Source organism: Candoia aspera, chromosome 1, assembly GCF_035149785.1.
Source record: "Candoia aspera isolate rCanAsp1 chromosome 1, rCanAsp1.hap2, whole genome shotgun sequence".
In the NCBI taxonomy this organism is placed as follows: domain Eukaryota; kingdom Metazoa; phylum Chordata; class Lepidosauria; order Squamata; family Boidae; genus Candoia; species Candoia aspera.
The window spans coordinates 289640227-289666065 of NC_086153.1; positions in this window are offsets into that span (position 1 = coordinate 289640227).

Here is a 25839-nt window from a genome sequence, read left to right on the forward strand (position 1 = left end):
CATAGACTGCCGCCCTCACAGTTTTATCTTAATGGAATGCAATAAACAAATCCTTCTTTATAGAAAATTACAGGCAAGTGGAATTTGCTTTCCTTAAGGAAGCCTCTTCATTGGCAGAGGTCATTCCTAATGAAGGGGGAAGAAGACTATGACCTACACCGTGGATCCTTGGGGTAACCATTGTCCAAAGAATTGGCAAGTTTGTTGCCTTGAATGACTGGTTTGGCTTAAACTAAGTGGTGCTCTTGCTTAGCACCTTCCTTTTGCTTGCAAAGTCCTTCTCCTGGGAAGAAGTTCTGGGAACTAGCCCTGACAAACAGAGGAAGATAAGTGGCTTCCCAGTGTTTCTGGAGGAGTTGTCATAAAGAGGTGAAATTCACAATTCCAGGTTCTAAGCTGTTTGATCAGCCCACCAAGCCACACGGCATACAGCCTGTTTAAATCTGTCAAAACAATGCTCCTCAGGGGTGTTGTTTTGATATCAAGCAGACACATTCAGATGTCACCCTCGATGTGTGAATTCTAACTCAGTGTTTAGTATTAATAGTGACAGCATCAATATTTAAAAATAAACAGAGTTGTGTAGTTTTTATGTTTGTCGAAATAATCACTGCCTTGAAAAAAAAATCTCTTAAAACATTTGTTACACTCCAAATGTAAATGCCTTCTTTTGTCATCTAGTATGGTTTCATTTGCAAAACAATTGTCTTCCACACTGCCAGGCGTATGGCTGTAAACCAAACTATTGCAATAAATCTTCCCCCACCCCACCCCACCCCCAACACTCTCAGTTTGAGACAAATGGCTTCCCATATAGGATTACTGAGTATTAGGAATTACCTTCACTGTCCCACTCACACATGTAGCAATTCAAAAATACTTAAGGAAGACAATCTGCAATTTAATGTTGAACTTAGTCTTTTTGTGTGACTGATGTTGAATAAAACCAGCCCAGCTAAAACTTTATTCCCCTGAGAGCAGGTTCCTACAGCTTAGGTTGATGTTCTCTCACTGTAGGAGGCCTCCAGTGAAATCAAGCGGAACAGCCCTTATTCTCTGTCAGAAGAAATAACTGTGCTTATTATAACACTATATCCTGACTCACGGCTACAACATGAAGCTACAACACTGACAAAAAATTAGGACTGCCAATGGTTTAACTTTCATAAGAAGGTGAAATCCTTTTCAAAACAGTTCTTTTGTGACCACCCATTTATTTATTTATTTCTCCAATTTATATAGCTTTGTTGTTTATAATAAGAGGATAAAAAATAAAAAAGAGAGAGAGCTCTAGCCAGCAACACCATCAAGAAAGGACTTTGGGACAGAAATTCAAGGCCACACTCAAGAAAATGTGCAGGCGAGCCCTCAAACACAACATGAAACTTGGCTTCTCAAAACGTACTGTACATCACAAAACTAAGCCCAGAGACAACTAAACTAAAAGCCATTGAGGAAGAACATGGATATATATTTTCAACATTAGGAGAACTTCTGAAGGATAATATGCATTTGACAGAAATCTATATGCACTTAATTTATATAAAGATCTCATTTCCAGCTTCATTGTTCTTTAGAATCATAGAAACATATTTCCTGCTGAATGCAGGAATCCATGTAAAAACATCTCTCTCTTTTTCAGGTAGTTAGTTCCAGTGTCCCAAACTGTTCTCATACAATTCACATTTTTATATTATTTTATACGCAAAAATAAAAGGAAAAAGAAGAAATAGGAAAAAAAAACCCTTACAACTCACCTAGAGCCTGCAATACTAATCCAAACTAGTCTTACATCCATTGTCCTGTCATTGCACTTAATTTATTATCATTTAATTAGTAATAAACATAAGAGCCAGTTTGATGTAATGACTAAAGGCACTGGACTAGAAGCATGGAAACCTGAGCTCTAATTCTCTGTTAGGCATGAAAACAAAAATGATTTTGAACCAGTCATTCTCTCTCAGCCCTAGACAGGGAAGTCAAAAAATATCCTGGAAGAAGGCAGTGGCAAGACACTTCTGAAAATGCTGCCAAGAAAACTGCATGGATCTGTCCATGGAGTCACCAGGGGTCAAGGATGACTTGAAGGACCACCACCACCATAACAACAACAATAATTAATAATTATTATTATTGTGCATTTAACAATAGGGAAAAATAGAAAAATAATTGTCTAAATTTCTATTGATTCTCCAGTTGACTGCCAGCTGTGAAATGCTCGTTTAAATATAAAAAGAGAAGTAAATTCTTCAGACCATTAATTTAACTGATTGAGAATGGACATCTTTCCAACCTTGCAGTATCTATTTTTTCCACTTCACATGTTAGCAAAATAATGCTTAGGATCACCCACTGCAATCTGGAGCCCTACATGGAAAGGGAAATGCCAGATATTCAAGGTGGCTTTAGAAAAGGTTGAGGTATGAGAGACATTATTGCTGGATAATTGAGAAAGACAAACAGTACCAAAAATAAGTCAATATGTGCCTCACTGACTATAGGAAGACCTTCAATTGTGTCAATGTGTCAAGCTGTGGAATGTTCCAAGGAAAATAGGAATCCCAAAACATGTCATTGCTCTGATGCAAAACCTATGAACAGGAAAGGAAGCCACAGTCCAAATGGAACATGGCAAAACAGACTAGGTCCAGATGAGTAAAGGAAAGAAACATGACTCTATACTTTCCACTTATTTATTCAACCTATATGCCGAGTACATATTGAAGGAGACTGGATTGGAAGAAGATGAATGTGGGTTTAAAATTGGAGGAAAACAGATCAACCACCTGCACTATACTGATAACACTACAGTATTCCAATAGCTGAAAATGCAAATTATCTGTAAACTGTAATTGTCCTGTTCAGACTAGAGGCGACCAGGCAGATTAAATATCAAAAATACTTTTATTAAATAACTATTTACAATAAATAAGCCCTTTGAATCTAGGAAGAACTGGGTTCAATCAAGACCAGCTGGGCAGTGGCAAGGCAACCAGCAAGATTGCAGGGGGAGACAACAACAAGGCCGCAGAACAGGACTATTCAACGAAGACTGGGAGGCTGGAAGAGACTGGAGTGCAGGGTGCTACTGAAGCTGAAGACAACAGATCTCAAACTGGAACATTACTCGAACTAAGCTGACACTGGAACACCAGATGGGGCTGACCGGAGCCCCCCGGACTCTTCTGAAGACTAAGGACCGGACTAGACTGGACTCGGTGACTCGGGCTGGACTGGATACCGGAAGCTGGAGGCCCAAAGCAAGACTGAGAACTCAAAACAAGGCTGGACTCGGCTGGAAGCCCTGGACTAGGCAGTGATTCGTTTTCACAACAAGATAGGTGTGAAACTCCTGAGCAAGGTCGAGCAATCGAAGCACTGTTAAACTGGACCAAAGATCCACTGTGAGGCTGGAGATCGAAGGCACACTGAAGCTGCATGGAAGACCTGGCACTAACTGGCAATCTAGAAACATTGCATGGCTGCACCAGAGATTCACAGTGGAACTGTGGACTGGAGGCACAACAAGATGGGACTGCAGATGCTGGACTCAGCTGGAATCCCAAAACAGGGCAAGAAGAGTGCCCAGAATGCACACAAGATGACTGCAGAGGGCCAATACTGGAAGCAAGGCTGAGGTTGCTGGGCTCGGCGATGGCAGCAGAAGCAGGATTTAAGTCCTCTTCAGTGGAGAGCAATTGCACTGATTCCTCTTTGGTGACAGATGCTGACTCCAATGCTGGTAGGGACTCTTCTGTGAATACTGTAGACTTGTAGGATCGGTTGTCTTCGGCAGCTTGCTCCTCGCACGTCTGCCTTTTATGCCGATCCTTCACACGCCCGGACCCTTCAGCAGCCAATCGGGCTGCCTTCTCCTTCACATGCTTTTCTGCCCATCGTTGGCACACACTGATTGGAGGATTCAAATCCTCCACTGAATCTTGGCCAATCAGCACCTTAGGTTCTTCCCATGCTGCTGACTCATCTTCTAGTTTCGGTTTCCCGGTTTCAGCCTGGTAAGTTTCTATTTCCTTCTCTGACTCAGAAGGAGTTTTGATTTCTGAGTCAGAGGCAGGCTTGATTCTCACAGTAATAATGAAAGACAGGAAACACACTGCAGTCTAGCATTTGGTAGGTAGCCTTGGAAAAGATATTCAGATACTGTGACATGTCTATACTTACAAAGATCAGAATTATGCAGGCAATGGTTTTCCCTGTGACACTCAATGGAAGTGAAAATTGTGCTATGAAGAAGCAGTATAGAAAAAGAGTATTGATGCTTTTAAACTTTGGTTTTGAGGAAGACTTCTGGGGAAATCATGGATAGCCAAGAAAACAACAGATGGATCATAGACCAAATCAATCCAGAATTCTGACTTGAGGAACAAATGACCAGGCTCAAATTACAATATTTTGGACACATTAGGAGAAGACCCAGCTCCCTTGAGAAGTCCAGAGAAGGAAAGATTAAGAACAAAAGAGAAGAAGAGGATGACTAGTGGCAAGGTAGATTGATGATTACAAGAACAATAGGTGCATCATTGGGATACCTGAAGGGCCAGGTTGGGGACAAATCATCCTGGAGAAGATTTATATGGCCACTAAGAATCAACACCAATTTGATGGCACATAATCAGTTAATCCAAAAGATTGCTATGGTCAGTTCTGTTGTCCTCCTGTTAATTTCTTAATCATTGGTATAACAGTTATAAACTGGTCTGAGTGCTTGTATATGCCAAAATAAAGACACTTTAGCATGGTATGAATACATGATATAATTAAAAATATACATTAAAGTTCAGAGTCATTTTTAATTTACATCTAAAAAAATGTGACAGATGCTAAAAATGGGTATTGGACACTATACTTCCTTATTCCATGCTTCTCTACACCATTAAACATCTTATCTACTATACTTTAATAAGGTAAAGGTAAAGGTTTCCCTTGACATTAAGTCCAGTCGTGTCCGACTCTAGGGGGCGGTGCTCATCTCCGTTTCAAAGCCGAAGAGCCGACGTTTGTCCGTAGACACTTCCATGGTCATGTGGCCAGCATGACTACATGGAACACCGTTACCTGCCCGCCAAAGCGGTACCTATTAATCTACTCACATTTGCATGTTTCGAACTGCTAGGTTGGCAGGAGCTGGGACTAGCAACGGGAGCTCACTCCGTCATGCGGATTTGAACCGCTGACCTTCCAATCAGCAAGCTCAGCAGCTCAGCGGTTTAACCCACAGCACCACCACGTCCTTACTTTGATAGCTGTTTATAAATAATTCATATAGGTTTATATTTAAAAAACAAATAAGTACTCTAATATTAGACTGGATTCTGAAGCCCTTATAGCTGTTGGCCTTTAGCTGGACATCAGAAGGTGTTTTGCCTGATGATATGGTCATTTTATACCTTACAATAACTGATAATAATTCTATAGAGTTCTCACTAGAGGCACAGATGACCAGGCTCAAATTATCCTACTTCAGACACATTATGCAAAGACCCAGCTCTCTGGAGAAGGAGCTAATGCTGAGAAAGAGGGAAGGGAAGGGAAGGGAAGGGAAGGGAAGGGAAGGGAAGGGAAGGGAAGGGAAGGGAAGGGAAGGGAAGGGAAGGGAAGGGAAGGGAAGGGAAGGGGACAGCCAGCAGCCAGGTGGATGGACTCAGTTACAGTTGCAATGGGTGTACCTTTAGAAAACCAGGAAGATCAGATTTTCTCCATGTCAGATCATCATGGAGAAAATCTATCTCTGTGGTCACTAAGAGTCAGTGCCAACTTGATGGCACATGATTTAAAAAAAATAATAATCCTATTCATTGTTGTAAGTTATACCCTGCAAACCCCAGGGAGCTTGCGCATCCATTGTGGGTGAGGGGTGAGCAAGTGACAAAATGTGTGTCATGATGCATGACACAAATGTTTCATCATTTTGACATCATCGTGGATAATTGTGAGCACCTGTCTCAGGGAGAATCCAAGAAAAAACCTGCCTTGTTATCTTCAAAAATGCATACACACATATCCATCATTTTATTCCCTTTCCGGGTAAGCAATATAAAGATAATTTTACATATTTTCATGACTGTATTTATTATTGCCATATCGAATTACAGATGTTTTAGTTTTTTTAAACTGCCAGGAGTTATGTGATTGCAGCAGTCAAAAAATCTAGTCAATCAATACATTATAAATTATGCAGAGTACAGATAATAAGTAAGAAATAGTAATCCAAATAAATTAAAGGCATGAGATAACAAAAAAGAAACATAACTAAAGCTGTTTTCCAGCAACACCATTCACTCTATGACTCCAAGCTTTTCTATCCTTGCAAACTATCCTTGGTTCCTGCACATTAATAACACTGATTTGTAATCAATGCCTTTTGTTATTTTCAAGTATAAATACAGTCATTTAGTTACATTCCTATGCCACTTCATTCCAACCCGCTCTGAACATTTTACAACACAAACAAAATCAAAAGCTGCAAAGAAACAGATCCTTAGCATCATCATAGGGGTAAACTGGAGTTCATGTGCTACTTGTATATCATGTTTTCCTGATAGCCTGATAGGAAGAGGAATAATTCCCTATTTTCCAAGACCGTTGGACCTAGCACTCTCCATCTTAAAAAAAAACGTGCCAATTGCAAGAGGGTCCATGAGGACGAATTCCATAGCAAAAGTTGCCATTCATTAACCCGGGGGGAAAAAAAACATTTATCTTTATGGTATTAACATACATCTAGAAAGTTAATATCTCCTCTAATTGGCAATTGAAGTTTTCTGAGGGAGAAGAGTTTCCCTAAGTAAACATCCAATACGTAGAAGAGGAATATATAGAGGAAAGCCATGCATGCTATAAATTTTCAAGTATTAATTCTACTTAAATGTGATCTATTTATCCACATCTGTTGCAATTGCTACTTCCAATTTATTTAATAGATATTTTAACTAAAAATAAGTTATTGCTTCTAGGCACCATCAAAAGCGTTGAGAAAAAATGAAGCTTGGTAGCCTCCAAATGCAACATTTATTTTATTTATTTATTTATTTTATTTTATTTTATTTATCATATTTTGATCACTGCCGCCCATCTCCCCCACATGGGGGACCCTGGGCAGTTCACAGTAAAAACAAGTTTAAAATTCAATAAAATTATAAATAATACTAATATTTCAATAAATATAAAATACAATGCCAGTTCAATAAATATAAAATACAATTGATTTAGACCAATCAATATTATATCCCCAAACAGAGTTCCAAAACTATCAGTTAATTTTTATTAATTTTTCTATGGAAGAATAAGATTTAACAATAAATACCAATATATTATCTGCAAGCAGGACTGTGTGTATCAAACTAGGAATCAAACTATCCATTTAATCAAGCCTACTAAAGAAAGCAAGCTCAAATCAAACAATAAAGGCGTTAGAGAAGGTATAGATCTTTTCCAATAAAAAGGGGGGCTTAGATAAAATCTTACTAGTCATCCCTTATGTTTTAGGGGAAGAATAAGAATTGCAATTCATTTTAAATGTTCTTGGGGCAAAGAAAGTTTTGGAAGAATTAAAAAATAGGTATTACCAGTAGATGATTTTATTAAAAGGTTTTATTAAAAATCCAATGAAATTATTACAGCAGGAACCATCTTAAGGTTAAAATGGTTTATTAATCCTTACAAATTGTCAGCCCCTTGTGTACAATTTTATCAAGCTCATTAGCTGTTTCCTGGGTCAGGAAAGGTTCCATATATATATTAACATTCACATTAATTAATGAAGTCCGTCCATAATTAAAACAATGTACATGATTTCATCAGGTTTAGGAATTACCTGTATTCTACGATAGAGAATGCCCAGATCAGTTTTTGATATTCAGTTAAAACAGCAACAAGCCCAGAGTTTTATTTCAATGATTCAAGATGGTCATAAATCACACAAAGTGAATGAAAATAGGTTTTAAGAAATGTACTCAGAGCTTTACAAAAAATGATAAAATGTTTGATAGAAAACCTGTGGTTTCATTCTTATATCTTTCTATCTCAGCTGAATTTTTTGTATTCGGATAGTCAACAAAATGAGCTGCTTGCTGAACCTATTAATAAGATGAAGGCCTGGCTGGTTTCTGATAGAAAGACATAAAGCATACAGCTATTTTTCTCAACATTTAAATCTGATATCCCACTAGCTTCTTTTAATTAATCTAATGCCTAACCTTATCTTTCTTGTAGGCTCTCTGCAGGCACGCTCAACAATATGACATTTCTTTCAGATACAAACTATTGCCTCTCTGCTGCTACAGAACTATAGAAGATGCAAACTGTATGTCTTGGGTATGTTATATGGTTTCTATTTATATCCCAGAAGGAATCATTTCCAAGGGAGACCAACCATTACAAGAGGGGTCCATCTTCATACTCCTTGACAATTATTGTATTTTGACAGTGTTTTTATCTGGAGACAGATAATTTTAGATTAAGCATATTTAATGTAGTCTTATACTTTAAAAAATTATTTAAGTCATTTTGAATATCCTGCCCTGGGGAAAAAAACTAGTTAGTAAATCATTGAATACGCAATATAGAATACATTACCCACAAGATTCATGCACAGGGAAGACAGATGTGATTTTCCTTATGTTTACTACTAACATATAGGGACGCGGTGGCGCTGCGGGTTAAACCGCTGAGCTGTTGATCGGAAGGTCGGCGGTTCGAAACCGCGCGGCGGGGTGAGCTCCCGTTGTTAATCCCAGCTCCTGCTCACCTAGCAGTTCGAAAACATGCAAATGTGAGTAGATCAATAGGTACCGCTTCGGCGGGAAGGTAACGGCGTTCCGAGTCGTCATGCTGGCCACATGACCCGGAAGTGTCTATGACAACGCCGGCTCCAAGGCTTAGAAACGGAGATGAGCACCGCCCCCTAGAGTCGGATTCGACTGGACTTTACGTCAAGGGAAACCTTTACCTTTACCTACTACTAACATGTATTGTTTGATTTTAACTATCATGCAAAAATATTAATGGTTTTAGCCTCCATTTTGCACGTTTGGTGAAAAAAAGCAGTACACTAACTTTTGAAAAGTAATGTAGTATTTCTAGTTTGCAAAGCTGGTTTCTTTTTAATCACTAAACCATCATTAGTATTATGATATGCAACATAAATTAATAAACCATCATTAGTATTATGATGTGCAACATATATATATTTCTTTATATCTGTTTGTTTCCAAAAGAGAGCCAGTTTGGTCTAGTGGTTAAGGCTCCAGGCTAGAAACCAGGAGACTGAGAGTTCTAGTCCTGCCTTAGGCATGAAAGCTGGCTGAGTGACCTTGGGCCAGTCACTTTCTCTCAGCCCAACTCACCTCACAGGGTTGTTGTTGTGGGGAAAATAGGGGAGGTATGTTCCCCGCCTTGAGTTATTTATAAAACTAATAAAGGCAGGATAAAAAAAATCTTTAAAAAAAGCAAAAGAAAGAACCATGCATTTAATTTAATTTATTTAAGATAGTTATATATTGCTCTAAAGTAGCTCTTCTTTCCTACATTTTACTACGTAGCTCAGAATGCTATCCTATGTACCATTCCCTGACAGTAAATTAAATGTAATGACTTTATTAAATTAAACAAGTCTGACTTCTGAGAAGAAATGGGAATTCATTAGGACCAGATGATAACACCTTTGACTTCCCTGGAAACACAATTCACAGCCTGCTGGGTTTCAAACTCACATTATTCACCACCTTTCAAAGGGTGACTTCCTACTTTTTCTGCCACCCATTTGTTCTGTTAACTGTGCAGTCTCATTCCTGGGGCCCAGATTATTGCCAATTCCATTACTCAATGTCACAAGCATGTTGAAGTCCTGGCAAATCCAGCATGCCTCATTAGCATATGGATGGTTGCTCTAGGATGCAAACTCTCCATGCTATTGAGGAAGCTGTTTGTTGCCATTCCCACTTCCTCTCTCTCTCTTCTTCCTTCTTCTATGGACTGAACAGGCAGCATGGATCTCTTCATCAAAGCCACGTGCTCGGGCCTTGATGAAGAATTCTGCCGCTATTCTCCACACAGCTCTTGGCAGCTATAGGGCTGAGAGTTTAGGGTGAATTAAGTTTAGAAAGAGCAAATGAAGAAAGAAACTTCATCTTTCCACCAAAGATGGATGTAACTGAACCAAGAATAAAAAGTCAGTACTTTACTTTTAAAACCTACTCTGTCTAAGTGTGTGATTCTTTATGCTTGAGAGGGCTAAGTGTGTAAGATCAATAACCTGTGTTGCTCTGATGTGCTCATTAAAGCTATTTTAGATGATATTCTTTTTCTGTGCACAGCTTCTCTGCTGTGATAAGCTCTGTTCCATTAGGTGGTTCTAGCAGGCCACTAATGGCTTCAAAGCAGAGTTAGCCTCTCTGAAGAAATTTATCAACAAAAACTTACAACAAAGTTTCATCTGCCCCTCTTCCACTGCATGTGCTCCTCTCTTTATTTTATCCCTATATGTAGCTCGCAATTACTGGCTCATGAACTCTGTAACTATTAGGATCACTAATTACTTCCCCTCATTTCTGAACTCTTGCAGAAAGCTGATTCATATGAAAGACAGGCATGAATATTTAACTGCTTTTGATTCCCCTTACAGAAATCTGAATAGTTTCTGCATTAAGAAATAGTCCATTGGCCATCATGCAATTTATGAATCATGTTTTTCATGATTTTCTGGACAAATCTTTGATTGTCTATCTTGATGATTTCTTAGCTTGCTCTGAGAATCCTGCTCTCCACATTTATCTCCATACTGTAATACAAATCAGAGACACTATGTCTGTCGTGGAGTATTAACTGAAGTTCCTTTCTTCTATTCAGTGTGACAAGCTATCTTTATAAAGCAAACTGGGATGCTACTATAAAATAGCATGCAACTTTTAGAGTTAATTTCCATTTAAGCTGCTGGCACAAGAGAAATCGTTGTGTAGTTAGGCACAAACACCTAATGCACAGTTGTATTTATTTTCAGATACTTATGTATCTTGTGTAGGATCACAGCATATACATGCTGTCATGCCAATTTTTTAATGCCCAAATCAGTCATCAAATTCCTCTAGAAACATGTGCCTCTAGGTTGCTAGAAAACAACTTTCCAAACTAACATTCCAAGCCTTGGATTGAAGGTCAGTGCATTGAACATAAAGCATACAGCTCATTGTTTGGACAAAGAATCAGTTAATTAGTTATTATTTACATTTTCTTCATTCCTGTGTATGCGTATCTCTCTAGAACAATGGATACATTTGGGTGTTGGATGTTGCTACTGATGATAATGATAATTAATAATAATAATGGAGGACATGATTTTTTGTGTGGAAGATCCCAGGTCCAATAAGTGGTATTTTCAGGTAGGCTTGGAAAAGATCTCTATCTAAACTCCAGGACAACCCTCTGCCAATCAGGGTAGTCTCAAGAAATAGTCAAAGCCAATGAAGCTCTCATTTTCTTTCTTCTCTCCAAGCAGTAAAAGTATAGGGCTTTCTCCATTAAGGATAATAAAGTGGAGAATATATCACTCCACTTTATTCTCCGACTACTTTTTTCCATGAAGCAATTTCTGTTCCTGATAATATGAGTAGATGGAGCTTTTGTCCAAGAGGAGATTTCCCTCCTTAGAGCCCCAATTGGATATTCTAGGGACTCGAGTGGAATCGGAATCAATCCTGAGACCAAATTCAAAAATCAAAAGACATTATAGGTTTAATAATAAGTATATATGATTAATAATAATATAGGGGTAATAATATGTATATAACATAGAAACAGAAAAAGGAGCAAGCAAACCACCGGATGACTCTGGAGGGAGAGGAAACAGATAATAGAATCCAGACTGTTGTCTTTTCTCTGGTGTGAAAAGAGTCAGTGTATAAACACAATAAAAGTCATTGTTTATGGTACATGGTCCTGGCATCAGTAGTGGGGGGAAAGGTAGAAAGTCCCGTTAGTAGAATGGAGCTTAGAAGCACTTGGGCAGCCCATAGCGTTATTAGATGCTACTGTACTTCCTGGCTGTAAATGTCACAGCATGATTTACGTGGCTTTCTTTATCATTTCTGTGTAACTTTTGGGGGGTATATAACCCATAACCTTGCTGAAACTGTGGCTCTTTTGCATTCTTTTGGCCAAGAGCCCAGTGATCTCTATAGTTGTGCGTGCCAATAAAATAGGCTTTGTTGCATCTGTCTTCAGTGCTTTGGTTCCTTAAAAGTGGGCATTTTTCCCACAGCTTAGGCTATACTAAACTAGATGAATATTTATTTTATGCAGAGAAAAGAGGGAATGGCCTTGAGGGACAGGAGGAAGAGCAGCTACCAGGACAACAGTCAGATAAAAGAGCGTAGAAATGTAACCTGAGAAAACATCTCAGACAAGACCCTCCCTAACTCACACAAAAATAAAGGGAGGGACGGGGAAATTGTATTCAGACTTGCAAGTTTCTGTTACTATATCATTACAATAAAAGTAATATTGGCCTACATGACTTTGGTTTCCTAGTTTGGTCTAGCTTGAAGGGCTGACATTTTGTTTCTCATTCATTTAACCAAATTGTCCTCCCTTATAATTATATAGCACCTTTATAGTAAAGGTAAAGGTTTCCCTTGACGTAAAGTCCAGTCATGTCCGACTCTAGGGGGCGGTGCTCATCTCCGTTTCTAAGCCTTGGAGCCAGCGTTGTCCCTAAGGACCCGTCCATGGTCATGTGGCCGGCATGACTCACGGAACGCCGTTACCTTCCCGCCGAAGCGGTACCAATTAATCTACTCACATTTGCATGTTTTCGAACTGCTTGGTGTGCAGGAGCTGGGACTAGCAACGGGAGCTCACCCCGCCGTGCGGTTTCGAACCGCCGACCTTCCGATCGGCAGCTCAGCGGTTTAACCCGCAGCGCCACTGCGTCCCACTCAGCACCTTTATAGCTGTATCTAAAAATTAAGGTAAATATCGTGAGGGATGTCTTGCTATTCATAGGTCGATATAGATAGTAATGGATGGCTAGGTCAACATACATTGTATTCATTTGCAATAGTGGAAAATTAGTAGTGGTAGTATTTAAATTTGTATGCTGCCCAACTCCCAGTGACTCTGGAAGTAGGGAGGTAAAAGTGCAGATGTGGGAGCTTGCAAGATAGGAGGCTATGTAAACAGGATTAAGCTACTTGAAGAGCAGCCTTCTCCAGACAGTTTCCACTATGGTTGAAGACTATGATGATTGGAAATTATGAGAGGCAAAGCTGAAGATATTTGGTGAAAGCTGGCTAGGAGAATAGATACTTTGGAAGCTGAATTCAGACACATGGGCTCGTCAGCCCATCATGACCTACTGACCAAAAGGAGGCAGGGGGGTGTAGTCAGAGAGTTTAAGAATTACTCTGTGTCTCCCTTTTTTGTCTATCAATCTGCCTGCTTTCTCTCAAAGAGGGATCATCTCAGGCCCCTTCCTTCTGTCTTTGTTTCCCAAGCACACAAGCAAAGAACATACCCGCTTTGATTCTTTTGGTAGGTGCTAGGCGTTTGATATTCATATAATGTATTTCCTGTAAATAAATCTCCTTTCTGTTATAGTTAAAATATATGCTTTACTAATTATTGCTCAGGTCAGATTCCCACTCTCAGGAGCCCTTGCACACAGAGAAAGAACGCTTCACATTCCTAACTAAATGATTCTGCCACACCAAAGGAAATATGTAGCTAATTATTAGATATATCAGCCCATTACCTCTCACATATTGTATCTATCATCCATACAACTGACAACACTCCTCTCACCTTTAATTATTATGTGGCAATTACCCTGATTTTATTTTTCTGTAGTTCTAGTGGTCATGCATGAAGAGTTCCTGATGTTGCTAAACAAGCATCACTAGCCAAACATATAATCACTTTTTTAGTCAGCTGGAGGACCTTCTTGTAATATTCAGCAAAGCATTTGCACATCAGTATCCTGACCAATAATTTGTATAATTCAACTCTGTAATTGCCCTTTAATAGGAAGCTCGCATGGTAAGTCATGGGATAAGTCAGGGTGTCTGCTACTTATCACCAATCAGTGCAATGAAGGAGTCCTTATTACTAAAGTACATTTTCCTTTGCTTCTCGAAGCCAACCTTACACTTGAATACCAATGCCTAGGGCTGACATCTTACATATTTCAATAAAGTAGTTGAGTAATGCTCATAATAACCATCACAAATGGAGCATGATTTAAACAGGGGGGGGGGGACCAAACTTGTGCATTCAGCCACTTCAGTGTAATCAGCATAAAATCATCTACAATTTCTCCCTAAATTGCATATTATGCCTGGAAAAGTCAAACCTGATTACAAAGAATACAGCACATTCAATTTCTTGCCAAGAATACCATTCATAAAAACAACTGTTTTGTAAATATTCCCCCATTTGTAGCATTAGTGTGTGTGCGTGTGTGCATGTGTGCACTCAATGTTTGAATGCCTGATTATAACATAAAGACCTCATATTGATATTTCTGGCTTAAAGGGAACTTTTTATCTGATATCCCAAGGCTCTAAATGGTCAGATTCAAGGTTGATAATTCAGCTTAAACAGAGCTTCTCACAAATTCTTAAGGTAAACAGCAAGTTACATGAAATTGTTAAACTTGTTAAACTTTGCAGGGACAGAAGGCCACATTCAATTCCTTTATGTGATGTACATAAATGTACTAGATGTACTAGCTTTACAAAGTGTGTGCATATATGTATGTATATACTGTATGTGTATATATGTGCGTGTGTAATAAAAATTAATATTTATTCATTTTTACACAGTGGCTATCCAGATGCTTTCGAAAGATTCAAAATTATTTCATGAAAACTTTCAAAGATGAAACAGGATACAGTCATTGATATATACCCATTCATTATTGCCCAATATTTTTCTGAAAATACAAAATAAGTTGCTCCAAACCTGCTATATGTATTGCTGCTATGTGAGACTTTTGAAAAGAAATAAAAAAGTTAAAGATGAAAATGAAACCTGTTTGATTCCAAAAGAATTCAAAAGTTTGAACTTCCAGAGGAAGAAATGGTGGACTGAAAACAGGTCTGCACAAAGCAGAGCCAATGACCGGAATGAAGAGCCAGTGAGTAGACCAGCTCTAGAAGAAGACTTGAGATTGCCCACAAATGCTCCAGAGAGCTGGTCCTCACAAGGAAACTGCAAGATAGAGGTCTCTGGCAGGTTTCGAGCTCTGGGAGTTGAGGGAATAGCCAACTTGTTCAAACTGCACCTTTGTCGGCACCTTTGAAAGGACACTAAGTTCGCGTGCTTCCTTTTCTAATCACTTTTGGGAATTGCTTGTTAACTGCTTTTCAGCTATCAGGAACCTTAGGATCAACAAGTCTGACAGCACCATGTGAGTTTCCTTCAATCTTTAGTGAAAGAAAGTTTTAACTACAAGTTTAAGAACTTAAAAATTTGGGCAGGGGAGAGGATAAACAGCAAAAGGATGATTAAAACTTTGATTTTAGAAAGTTACAAATGGACTAAGGGTCAGATAAATTTGAAATAAGATTTTGGAATTAATTATAAAGAGTCCTTCCCATGGGAAAATGCTTTTGTTTTGAATTTTCTTTAAAAAAAAATAAGACTTTAAAAATTGGACACTAGAGGGAACTAAAGATTACTATTAAACGAGAAAAACACATAAACTCAACTTACAATTACAGAATGAAGCAAAATGTTCTAACATTGGACATTTTGAAGGATATTTTTGGACAATGGACTCAGAAGTTAATTTTAATTTTTAATTTTTATTTATAGTATTTTTATTGTATTTTATTATTCTGATGGTTTTAATCATTTGTTGTAAACCGCCCAGAGGCCTCTGACAGGAGGAGATGGGCGGGGATAAATTAGATAAATAAAATAAAATAATAGTGTCAACAGAGACATCTGCTTCTATGGAAAAACTGTCTAAAAGATGTTATGGAAGAGAAACAAGTTCTATCTGACAAGATCAAGTCTGAGTTGAAAGTTGATTTACAAATGACAGGCTACAAGAATGACATGGAAAAAAATGTTACACTGGACATACAAAAGAAACCAGCTGATGTCTTAATAATTAAAAGGGATATACAAACAATAAGCCAAGAGAGTGACCTGGATAATTTTCCTATAATGGATTTACAAAAGAGGCTTGTTAAAGTTTTGAAGAATCTCTGAGAAGGGACAAAGAAAAAATGAAAAGAAATCAAGTTCTACAACATTATTTGAATGGACTAAAGATTAAGATTGTTAGAAGTAAAAGGAAGGAATATAAAGTTGGTTTATCTGATCAAAGTTAAAATAGATATGTTATCTCTGACAACCCTTAAGGGACTTTTGCTGACACCAGGACTGAAATGATTGTGCTTGATGGATTTGTTTATAGATAAGAGATGGGATATGGGAAGAAGAGATCATTTGTTGTATTTTAAGAGGAGTTGATAAGTTAATAAAATTGTTTATACTTCTTGTGATAAAGGTGGGAAGCCACTTATTTATCTATTCCTTTTCTTTTTCTTGACCATATTCTTACTTTATTTTCTTTCCTATTTTTCTTTCTTTTTCCTTTTTTTGCTGCTTTTCTGACCTTCTATCGTTTTATTCTTCTTTTTTTAGTTTGTATTTTACTGTTGTAATTATAATCTTTAATAAAATTACTACAAAATAATTCAAAAGTTTAAGTTTATATACTGTAAATGTTATCCATAAATCTTAAATACATGCCATCCTGAATATTTTTCATTTGTCAACATCTTTTCCCTAATTCTAACAAAGATGCTTTCTAAACTTTCAAAATTCAGTGGCGTTTTGGCAGTTAACTGCAGTGTTGAATGTTGGTGGCAAATTCAGTACCAAATGTCAGATGAAAAGGGAGCTCTGACAGTCACACTAGCACCTCAAAGAGGGAGGGAGGCCTGTGAGCCACAGTTTACCCATCTCTGCTATAGAGATGCACTAGTCTGCATTTCTGTACAGTAATACAGTAACATCCACAAAAGATACGACAATAGTATAAATAAGAGCACTCCACTCTAGGATTGTGCAGAGACCATCTGATCCATTTGAGGCTGGGACTGCAGGTTCTGGAAATAGGGCAGCTCATCCTAGGTCAGTCCAGGGAAAGGTTGCTCCAACTTGCTTTCAAATCCTGAGCAGATTCCTGGGGTAGAGGGGGAACAGAGGACAGTATTCTCTTCCTGCTAATCAGATCCCCTTTAAGAATGTATTTCCCTTCTCTTCAGCTGAGCAACTTGTTGGAGGCTAGATGTTGAAGTACAAAATGGCTGGGGGGGGGGGGGTTTCTACCTCTCCTTGTCCCTCCATCTAGCTCCTCTAGATGGGCTCTGCACACAAAGGATTAGACATGCTTGCATATGATTGCCTGCATATTCCACTATATAGCCACTGAAAAATGCAGGTCTGACCTTGGGATTGGGGAAAGAAAGAGCAAGCCACCAAGGGAGGACTTTGAGAAAATATTACTCAATCCTGAGAAAGAGGAAAGCATGAGAAAGAAATTAAAAATAACCCTGCCTTGATTTTGTTTAATATACTAGGGAGAAACTGCGACAGGCTTTCAAGGTTCAGCTATTCTACCCTACTAGAATAAAGTGCATTCCCGGAATCCCTTCCATGTCTGTTTCTTGACCTTGTCCACCACAAAGGGCTGACCATAGCCCACATTTCCAAGAAAGCAGGAGCAAGAATATCCTGTCTGAAACAGAGGGAAGAATTCTGTTGTGACCCTCTTCTGGCCATTCATTTGGCAACAGCATCTCTCATGCTGGGTTACAGACCTTGATCTGCATTTGATCCAGTACAACTCATTCTGTTAATTTAGCCATCTGAGCCAAGTCCATCAGTTTCACAATCCAATGTTCAACCGTAGGTATTTGTGGATCTTTCCATCATTGTGCATATAACAGTCTTGCAGCCATGATCATCTACAACAGCAACACTGCATGGATCTGGGATTCATCTGGTTTTAGACCACATCACTGTGTTGGGGGAAGAAAGACATAGCATAATTCTGAGCATATTTACTCATGCACAGTTCAATGGCACTTAGTCTCATAGAAATGTTTCACAAATTCACTTATTACCCTAAAGCGGAAGAGCCAGTTTGGTGCAGTGGTTAAAGGCATCAGCACAGAAACCAGGGTTCTAGTCTTGCCTTAGGCACAAACCTAGCTGTGTGACTTTGGGGCAGTCTCTTAGCTCTAGGAAGAATGCACCAGCAAACCACTTCTGAAAATGCTGCCAAGAAAACTGCGCTGATTTGAAAGAATTAAATTACAATTTAAGATACCAAACTTAATTTCTTATTGTATTATACTTACTACATGAGGGGAAATATATGGATTTAATTTCACTCTTGCTACTGCTATTTCTGTCATGCCAGTTTTTTCATCTTCTTCTCAGAAAAACCTTGTTTTTATATTCTTATATTCTGAGCAAACTGCTGTCTAAGCAATCTGCCTTAAGTTTTGACCTTAAGACGTTTATCTGCCTAATTGGAGGAAGCCAATGGAAAGGCCACCAGAGATAATTTTCAAGATGAAAGCAAGTCTTTTGAAAGTCAATAAGAGTTCTAAGTTGTTAACTAACAAAATAGCCCAGAGACAATGTAGGTCAAAGAGAAAAATATATATGTTCTGAGGTCAAGGGCTTTGTTTTTTTAACTAAACTGCTGAAAAAGAAAGCGAGTATTTATAGGTTATACTATGAAATATTAATACTCCATTGCTGAAAACTGCAGTTCAAATTTCTTTTAAGTTAATAATTTTGTATCAAACCCAGTACCTCCCTCCATACTGATAGCTTACATCTCCTCTTCTTTTTCCCCATTCCTCCTCATAGGACAAACGATACCTTGTGATTCTAATTTAACGACAGCTTCCTTAAAATGGCAATATTTAACACACTTAATAGGGATTAAATCCCATTTGACACAAATGGGAGTTTCTTCTCAGTAATTTTCTACTAGATTGATCCTATAAAGTTTTTGAAATGCTTTCTTCATATCACCAGAAAGCTCTTTAACATTTTCTATTGAACATCATACCAATATTCACTAAAATATTATCAATTTAATTTTGTTTTACCTGCATTTTAACATATCCTCACAAAACCTTCCCTTTTTAAAGATCTTGGATGTAAAAAAATTTGACTTGCAGTACAATCCTGCCAAACCCACAAAAAAGGAATCTTGGCTGGATTTACACATCATACAAAGCCATGATGTGATTGCTTTATTTTTAGCTTAGTATGATGTATGTACCCAACTACTGTGGCTTAGCAAGATGTGTGAACCAGGCCACTATAGTTTGTTCAACAAGTTATGACTTGGTTTTAACATTATATGTAAACTGAGCTACTGTTTTTATGGGATATTTTTTTATTACAGGTCAATTAATTGCAATTTATGATTTCAAAATACCAGGTGACAAAAACCTGAACTGTTATGAAAGAACAATTCTTTGCAAATAATTGGAAAATTCATCCTGTAATTTGAGCAGATACATTCCAGAGAAGTGTTTTCTCTGAGTGGAATATTGTTTATTGTTCAATTTCTAAAAAAAACAAAAAACAAAACAAAATCAACAAGAGCTTGATGCATGCTTGAAAACTAGCAGCAGGTTTTTCCTGGTTGCCTAGGCAACTCAACACAAGAAAAAGTCAACCTAACTTTTATCTACATATGCCATGATGATTGGGTTGGCAGCATCACTTACTGTTATTTTCTAAACAACAAACAGCCTTGAGACTCCTTAGGGTCCTTACATTGAATTCAGGGTTTGTTGCTAACATTTACAAGCTAGCCAAAGTGGTTTTTATATCCCTCTCCTATTCTGGAAGGAAGAAGTAAGGAAGAAGTAAGAGTAAAGGCATTCTTTAGTGAGATGGTAGATTGTGAATAGATATTGACTATAAGCCTGAGGATTATTAGAACTGAAGTCCAAGTTATTTGGAGGACACCAAGTTAAGAATATGGAACAAAACTGATAGAAGGATGTTGTAGAAAAGGATATAGGACTGGGAGTGGAAGGCATTCAAGAGAATGCCTCTCCATCAAGTGGATGGATACCTTCACCAGTCAGCAAATTATTATTAATTTTATTTATATACCTTTCCTCAAATGCCGCCATTATAACAAAACATAGAATTATCATTAGTAGCAGTTTTCCCTGTATAAATGGAATTAAGTAGGGTTGTCAAATATACAAAGACAACACACAAATTACTTAGGTCATATATGCAACTTAAAAGGGATTTCCAACATAGTAGTTTTCTTAATTAAAAATTGGCATTTATCAGCCTGCGACTGGGACCTATAAGAATGTATTGCCAGATACAGTGGTTTGCTCCAGGTGTAAATCATGCTGTATTTGATAATACTCCATTACTTCCAGCTCTCTGGTTCTCCTCTTTTCTTCACAACATACATCTAGAACTCCATGGCCAAAGAGCATGTCAACTCTCCATTGGGCTGTTTTCACAATTCCTTGTTTGCCCCACCCCCACCCCAATTATGGAATGATTCCATGCTCAATGAGTAGAGCAGGCCAACAGGTAAAGAAAAATGTTTACTCAGCAGTGATCTTTGGATCTGTTCTGTAGGTGTAGGTATATGCATTGGGATTACTACAATACTGATAAATACGCATAGCACAATGTGTCCATGTCTCATCGGTTTCATGTCTGCTTTTGCCTTATGTGGTGACACTGTCCATTTTTTGCACAAAGGCATATGGTCTTGAAAATGCTGACTGGTCAGTTCCCTACCATAGGATATCCTGATAATGGAGAATAACCTTTTATTTGTCCATTCATTTCCACTTGATCTACTTTCTTAAAACTCAAAATGTCAGCCCAGAGAACATCATCATCCTGCCCTGTTGGACAAGAGGTAGTGAAAATCGTAATGGCCATGTTTGCAGTAGATGTTGTTTTTAAAAATTTGGTGTTGTACCAAGGATGCCAGTCCCTCCTACACCACCCACGATAGCCCTACATGTCAGATCCCCTGATCAAAGGTTTCACAGAAACCCTTATCAGGGCATCTCCCATCATTTCATTCTCTCATGTTGCCAGATGGGAGGGGGTGCAAAGTTGGAGTATAAAGTGGTTTATTATGGCTATGGAGCACATCAAGGATGCGGGGTTGAGATATGGTAAGAATACCATCTGGATGGAAGGGGGAGTGACATGCTTCGTGGGAAAGGGGATTAACTAAAGGGATGTAGTTTTAAATTAGGTTTGAGTCTTTATTCGCAGCTGGCCTTCTGTACCATTCATTACGCTTCATTAAAACAATTCAAAGAGATCCAGCTTCTTGACTGTGTATGTGTGAATGCTCAAATGATCAGGTGCTGACATATGCCCTATAGAGGCAGGTAAGAGGATGGTGAAGTGGTAACCTAGAAGGCCAAAATTGTACATGCAAATATACAAAAGGAAAGTGATAAGGTGACAACCTTTATTGCTGATTGTGTAGCTAAAAGATTTTGGAAGAGCTCCATGAGGGCTGAGAAACCACCTAGCCCAAACTCAGTGCTTCCAGGCTGTGTGTCATGATCACCGTTGTGATGCTTGTGACATCGCAATGGCTCTCATGACAATGCAGGGAAATGGGTCCCGGGCGGATTAAGGGAAAAGGCAACTAGGTAACAAAAGAGAGCAACAGGTGCTGGCAACAAAGTATCAACTCTAGCCGGAGGCACAGAAGAGAAAGATACAATGTTGCAAAGAAAGCAATTGACAAGACCAGACCACGAGGCACGCCCAAGCTGTCAAAGAGATTACGAACCTGATCGCCCGGCAATGAACCATCACAGGCCAGGGAAGGAATCAAGGAAACGCCCGGAGCACAGGAGGGGCTCCATGACCCCTCACCTACCGAAGACGGAACCGATGGGGCTTGGGGGCGCACCCAGAGTAATAAGGGGTGGAGCGCTGACCAGCACGGGCTATTTAAATCCCGTTCCGGTGCGCTCCACTCACTCTCAGCTTTCTTAAAGGGCACACATACTGTTACTCAAATAAAACCAGAACCTAAGCCTACACTAGCATCTGTGTTTTTACTGGGTAGCAGGCCAAGCCTGACATAAAGCTGAGAGTCACCAAACCAAAGTTGCCAAGCTCCACTGGACAAAAATTTTCCGCGGGAGAGATCAACTGGCGAAAACGGAACCGGGGACAGCAATGGAGCCAGCACTTTGCACCAGAGGCGTGAAGGATGGCCCGCAAGAGGCAGAGGCAACCCAACAGCTGCTGGAGGCGGCGCACCCGAAATCGGACACGGACACCCTCCCTGCCCACACCGCACCCCAGTTCCAGACCTGGAGCTCCAACCCAGACGGGAGAGCCCCGACGGAAGATGAAGTCGGGGACCAACAACTCCTCACATGGGCCAGTGGAGCAGGACCCTGGACGGGAACACCCTACTCCACCTGGAGGCTCCGCTACCCCCAAACGCCCGAGCAGGAAGGTGCAAGACTACAGACCGAACAGCATCCGGCAGCACTGACATCAGATGACCAGGGCACGCCAGACAGGGTCACGGCCCTGGAAGCCAGGGTATGAGACCTGGAACACCTGCTCCAGTCCCTGACATTGGCAGACCAGGGCACGCCAGACAAGGTCACGGCCCTGGAAGCCAAGGTATGAGACCTGGAACACATGCTCCAGTCCCTGGCAACGATCGTAGGCAAGCGCTCCAAGACTGAGGTGGCACAGGGGGCAAGAGGGGATCGGGGCACCCTACCCACCCCGCCAACAACTCAAGCAGAAGGGGCCAAGCACGAGACTCTGTCGCAGGGCTTCGTGGCCCCAGGCCAGTGGGAGCCATCCCTCACCACCCACAGGTAAGGGTCCCGCAAATTGGGGGGTTCGCCAAAGACTTCCCTGTACAATTTGACGGGGACCCTACAAAACTGTCCTTCCTTCTCACGAATGCGAGGGACTACATGGCCCAATATGGCCATTATTTCAGCACAGAAGCAGCCAAAATCTTGGCAGTGGCCACCAAGCTCCAAGGCAGGGCTGCAGACTGGTACGTGCAGATGTCCGAGTCCGGAGCCCCAGCCTTGGCCAATTTCCACAACTTCCTAGCCGAGCTGAAGCATTACTTTGAGGACCCCCTGGCGAAAGAAAGGGCCAAGTGCACACTTCAAGTGCTGCACCAATGAAGAAAAACAGTGGCCGACTACACCCTCGAGTTCAAGGTCCTCGCAGGCAAAATCACGGAATGGTCTGAGGCCACCCTGATCGACATGTTCAAGTGTGGCCTCAACCGGGAGGTACTACAATGGGCACTCTACAGAGACGACCCAGCCTCCCTTCATGGGTGGATTTGCCTAGCCGGAAAAGCGGAGCATGCTCAGCGCACATTCCTGCTCGCAACCGCAGATGACAAAGTCCCTCCCAGCACAAGAGGACCAGTCCCACAGTCGGGCCCAACCTGGCACGCAGACCAACAACGGAGGCTTGCCCATGGGCAATGTACCAGGTGTGGGAAGACGGGACACTGAGCGGCGGACTGTTTCAAGAACAGGACAACGGATCGCCCGCCCAGACCAACACCGAACACGCCGCACAAGCCATCCAACCCCCGCAGATGTCTGACAGGAGCACTAGCAACCCCGGATGAGGACGCAGATGCATACCTCGCAGGGGACGTGATCGACACCCAAGAACAGCCGGCGGAAAACGCCCCCACCTGCTCTAAGCAGCGCCGCTGGGCAGGTGGTGAAGAAGGGGCACAACAACCCCAGGGTGAGTGATGATTGCTCCATCCTGGCAGGGACAATTGAACTCTCGTACGGCCCTAGAGCCATCACGGTTGAGGCTCTGGTGGACTCTGGATGCTCCAGGAATCTGATCTACCCAGACATTGTCACCACATTAAAACTGCCCTGCTCCCCCCTCCCTAAACCGCTGGCATTCCAACAACTCGACGGCTCTACAGCAGGAGGGGGGGGACCAGCCACCCAGAGGACCGGAAAGGTCACCCTGACAATGGGCACCCACAAGGAATCCATAGACTTTGTTGTAACCCAGGTGGGGAAACCCATAGTAGTGCTGGGGATCCCCTGGCTAGCACGCCACAACCCACACATAGATTGGAGGACACGCTCCATCAAGTTCAAAGATGGGGTCTACCAGGCACCGACACTGGACAAACCATCTGCTCTGACGGTGGGGAGGGCAGAGGTTGTTGACCAAACCCATGACCACCACCCCAGAAGGACTGCTGGAGCAATACGTGGACTTTGCAGATGTCTTCGGAGAAGAGGAGGCAGACCAATTACCCCCCCACACCACAAGACGGACTGCACAATTGAACTGCTCCCAGACGTCCCATTACCCAAGCCCAAGATCTACCCCATGACCCAGAGAGAATTAGCAGTGCTGCGCGAATTCTTGGACAAAAACCTCTCCAGGGGCTTCATAGAACCAGCGAACTCGCCGGTTGGAGCACCCGTCCTATTTCGTGAAAAGAAGGACGGCACCCTGAGACTATGCACCGATTACCGCGGATTAAATTCCGCTTCCCTATCCAACAAATACCCCCTACCCCTCGTAAAGGACATGCTGGCACGCTTGTCAAAGGGAGGGGTGTTTTCCAAACTCAACCTCCGCGAGGCGTATTACAGAATCCGCATCAGGGAGGGGGACGAGTGGAAAATGGCATTCAATTGCCCCTTGGGCTCCTTCCAATACAAGGTACTGCCATTCGGTCTTGTGGGGGCCCCGGAGGTCTTCATGCAACTCATCAACGAGGTACTGCATGAACATCTATTCAAGGGCGTACTGGTTTACCTGGATGATGTCCTCATCTACATGAGGACGCAGAGGGAACACGAGAGGTTAGTGAGGCAAGTTCTCACTAAGCTCTGGAAAGCCAAACTCTATGCTAAGCTGTCCAAGTGCAAATTCCACAAGTCGCGCTTGGACTACTTAGGGTACAGAATCTCTGACAAAGGCATAGAGTTGGACCCCGCAAAGGTTCAGGCAGTTCTGAGCTGGGAACGCCCACGCACCAGGCGCCAGCTTCAAAGCTTCCTTGGGTTCGCGAACTTCTATAGGTCCTTCGCAAGAGGGTTCGCGGAAATTGCCCTGCCCTTAACCAATTTGCTCAAGACCAAAGGCGTTGGGGAGACGCGCAAGGTCAAAAACCCAGGGGCCGTACTTAATTGGACTCCTGCCTGTCAAACCACGTTTGACAGACTAAAAGCGCTGTTCACAGCAGAACCAATTCTAGCTCACCCGGACCCCAAATGGCCTTTTGTGGTGCAGGTGGACGCCTCTGACTTCTCAATAGGCGCCATCCTGCTGCAAAAGGATTCTGCTGGAATCCTGAAGCCATGCGCCTATCTCTCGAGGAAATTCTCAGAGACAGAGAGGCACTGGCACGTGTGGGAAAAAGAAGCATTTGCGGTTAAAGCAGCACTGGAGGCGTGGCGTCACCTTTTGGAAGGAACGACTTGCCCGTTTGAGGTCTGGACAGACCACCGCAACCTCGAGGCGCTTGGTACGCCCCAGCGCCTCAGCCCCAAACAGATACGCTGGGCTCAGTTCTTCAGCCGGTTCAACTTCCAGCTGAAGTTCATACCAGGCAAAAATAATTTCCTGGCAGACGCACTCTCCCGACTGCCCCAGGATGCAGAGCCTATCTCTGACATCGTAGGGACGGTGCTCTCCAATTCCCAACTGGGTATGGCAGCTGTCACCCAGGGACGCGCTCGGGGACAACCTGCCCCCCCCCTCGCAAACAACTACGGC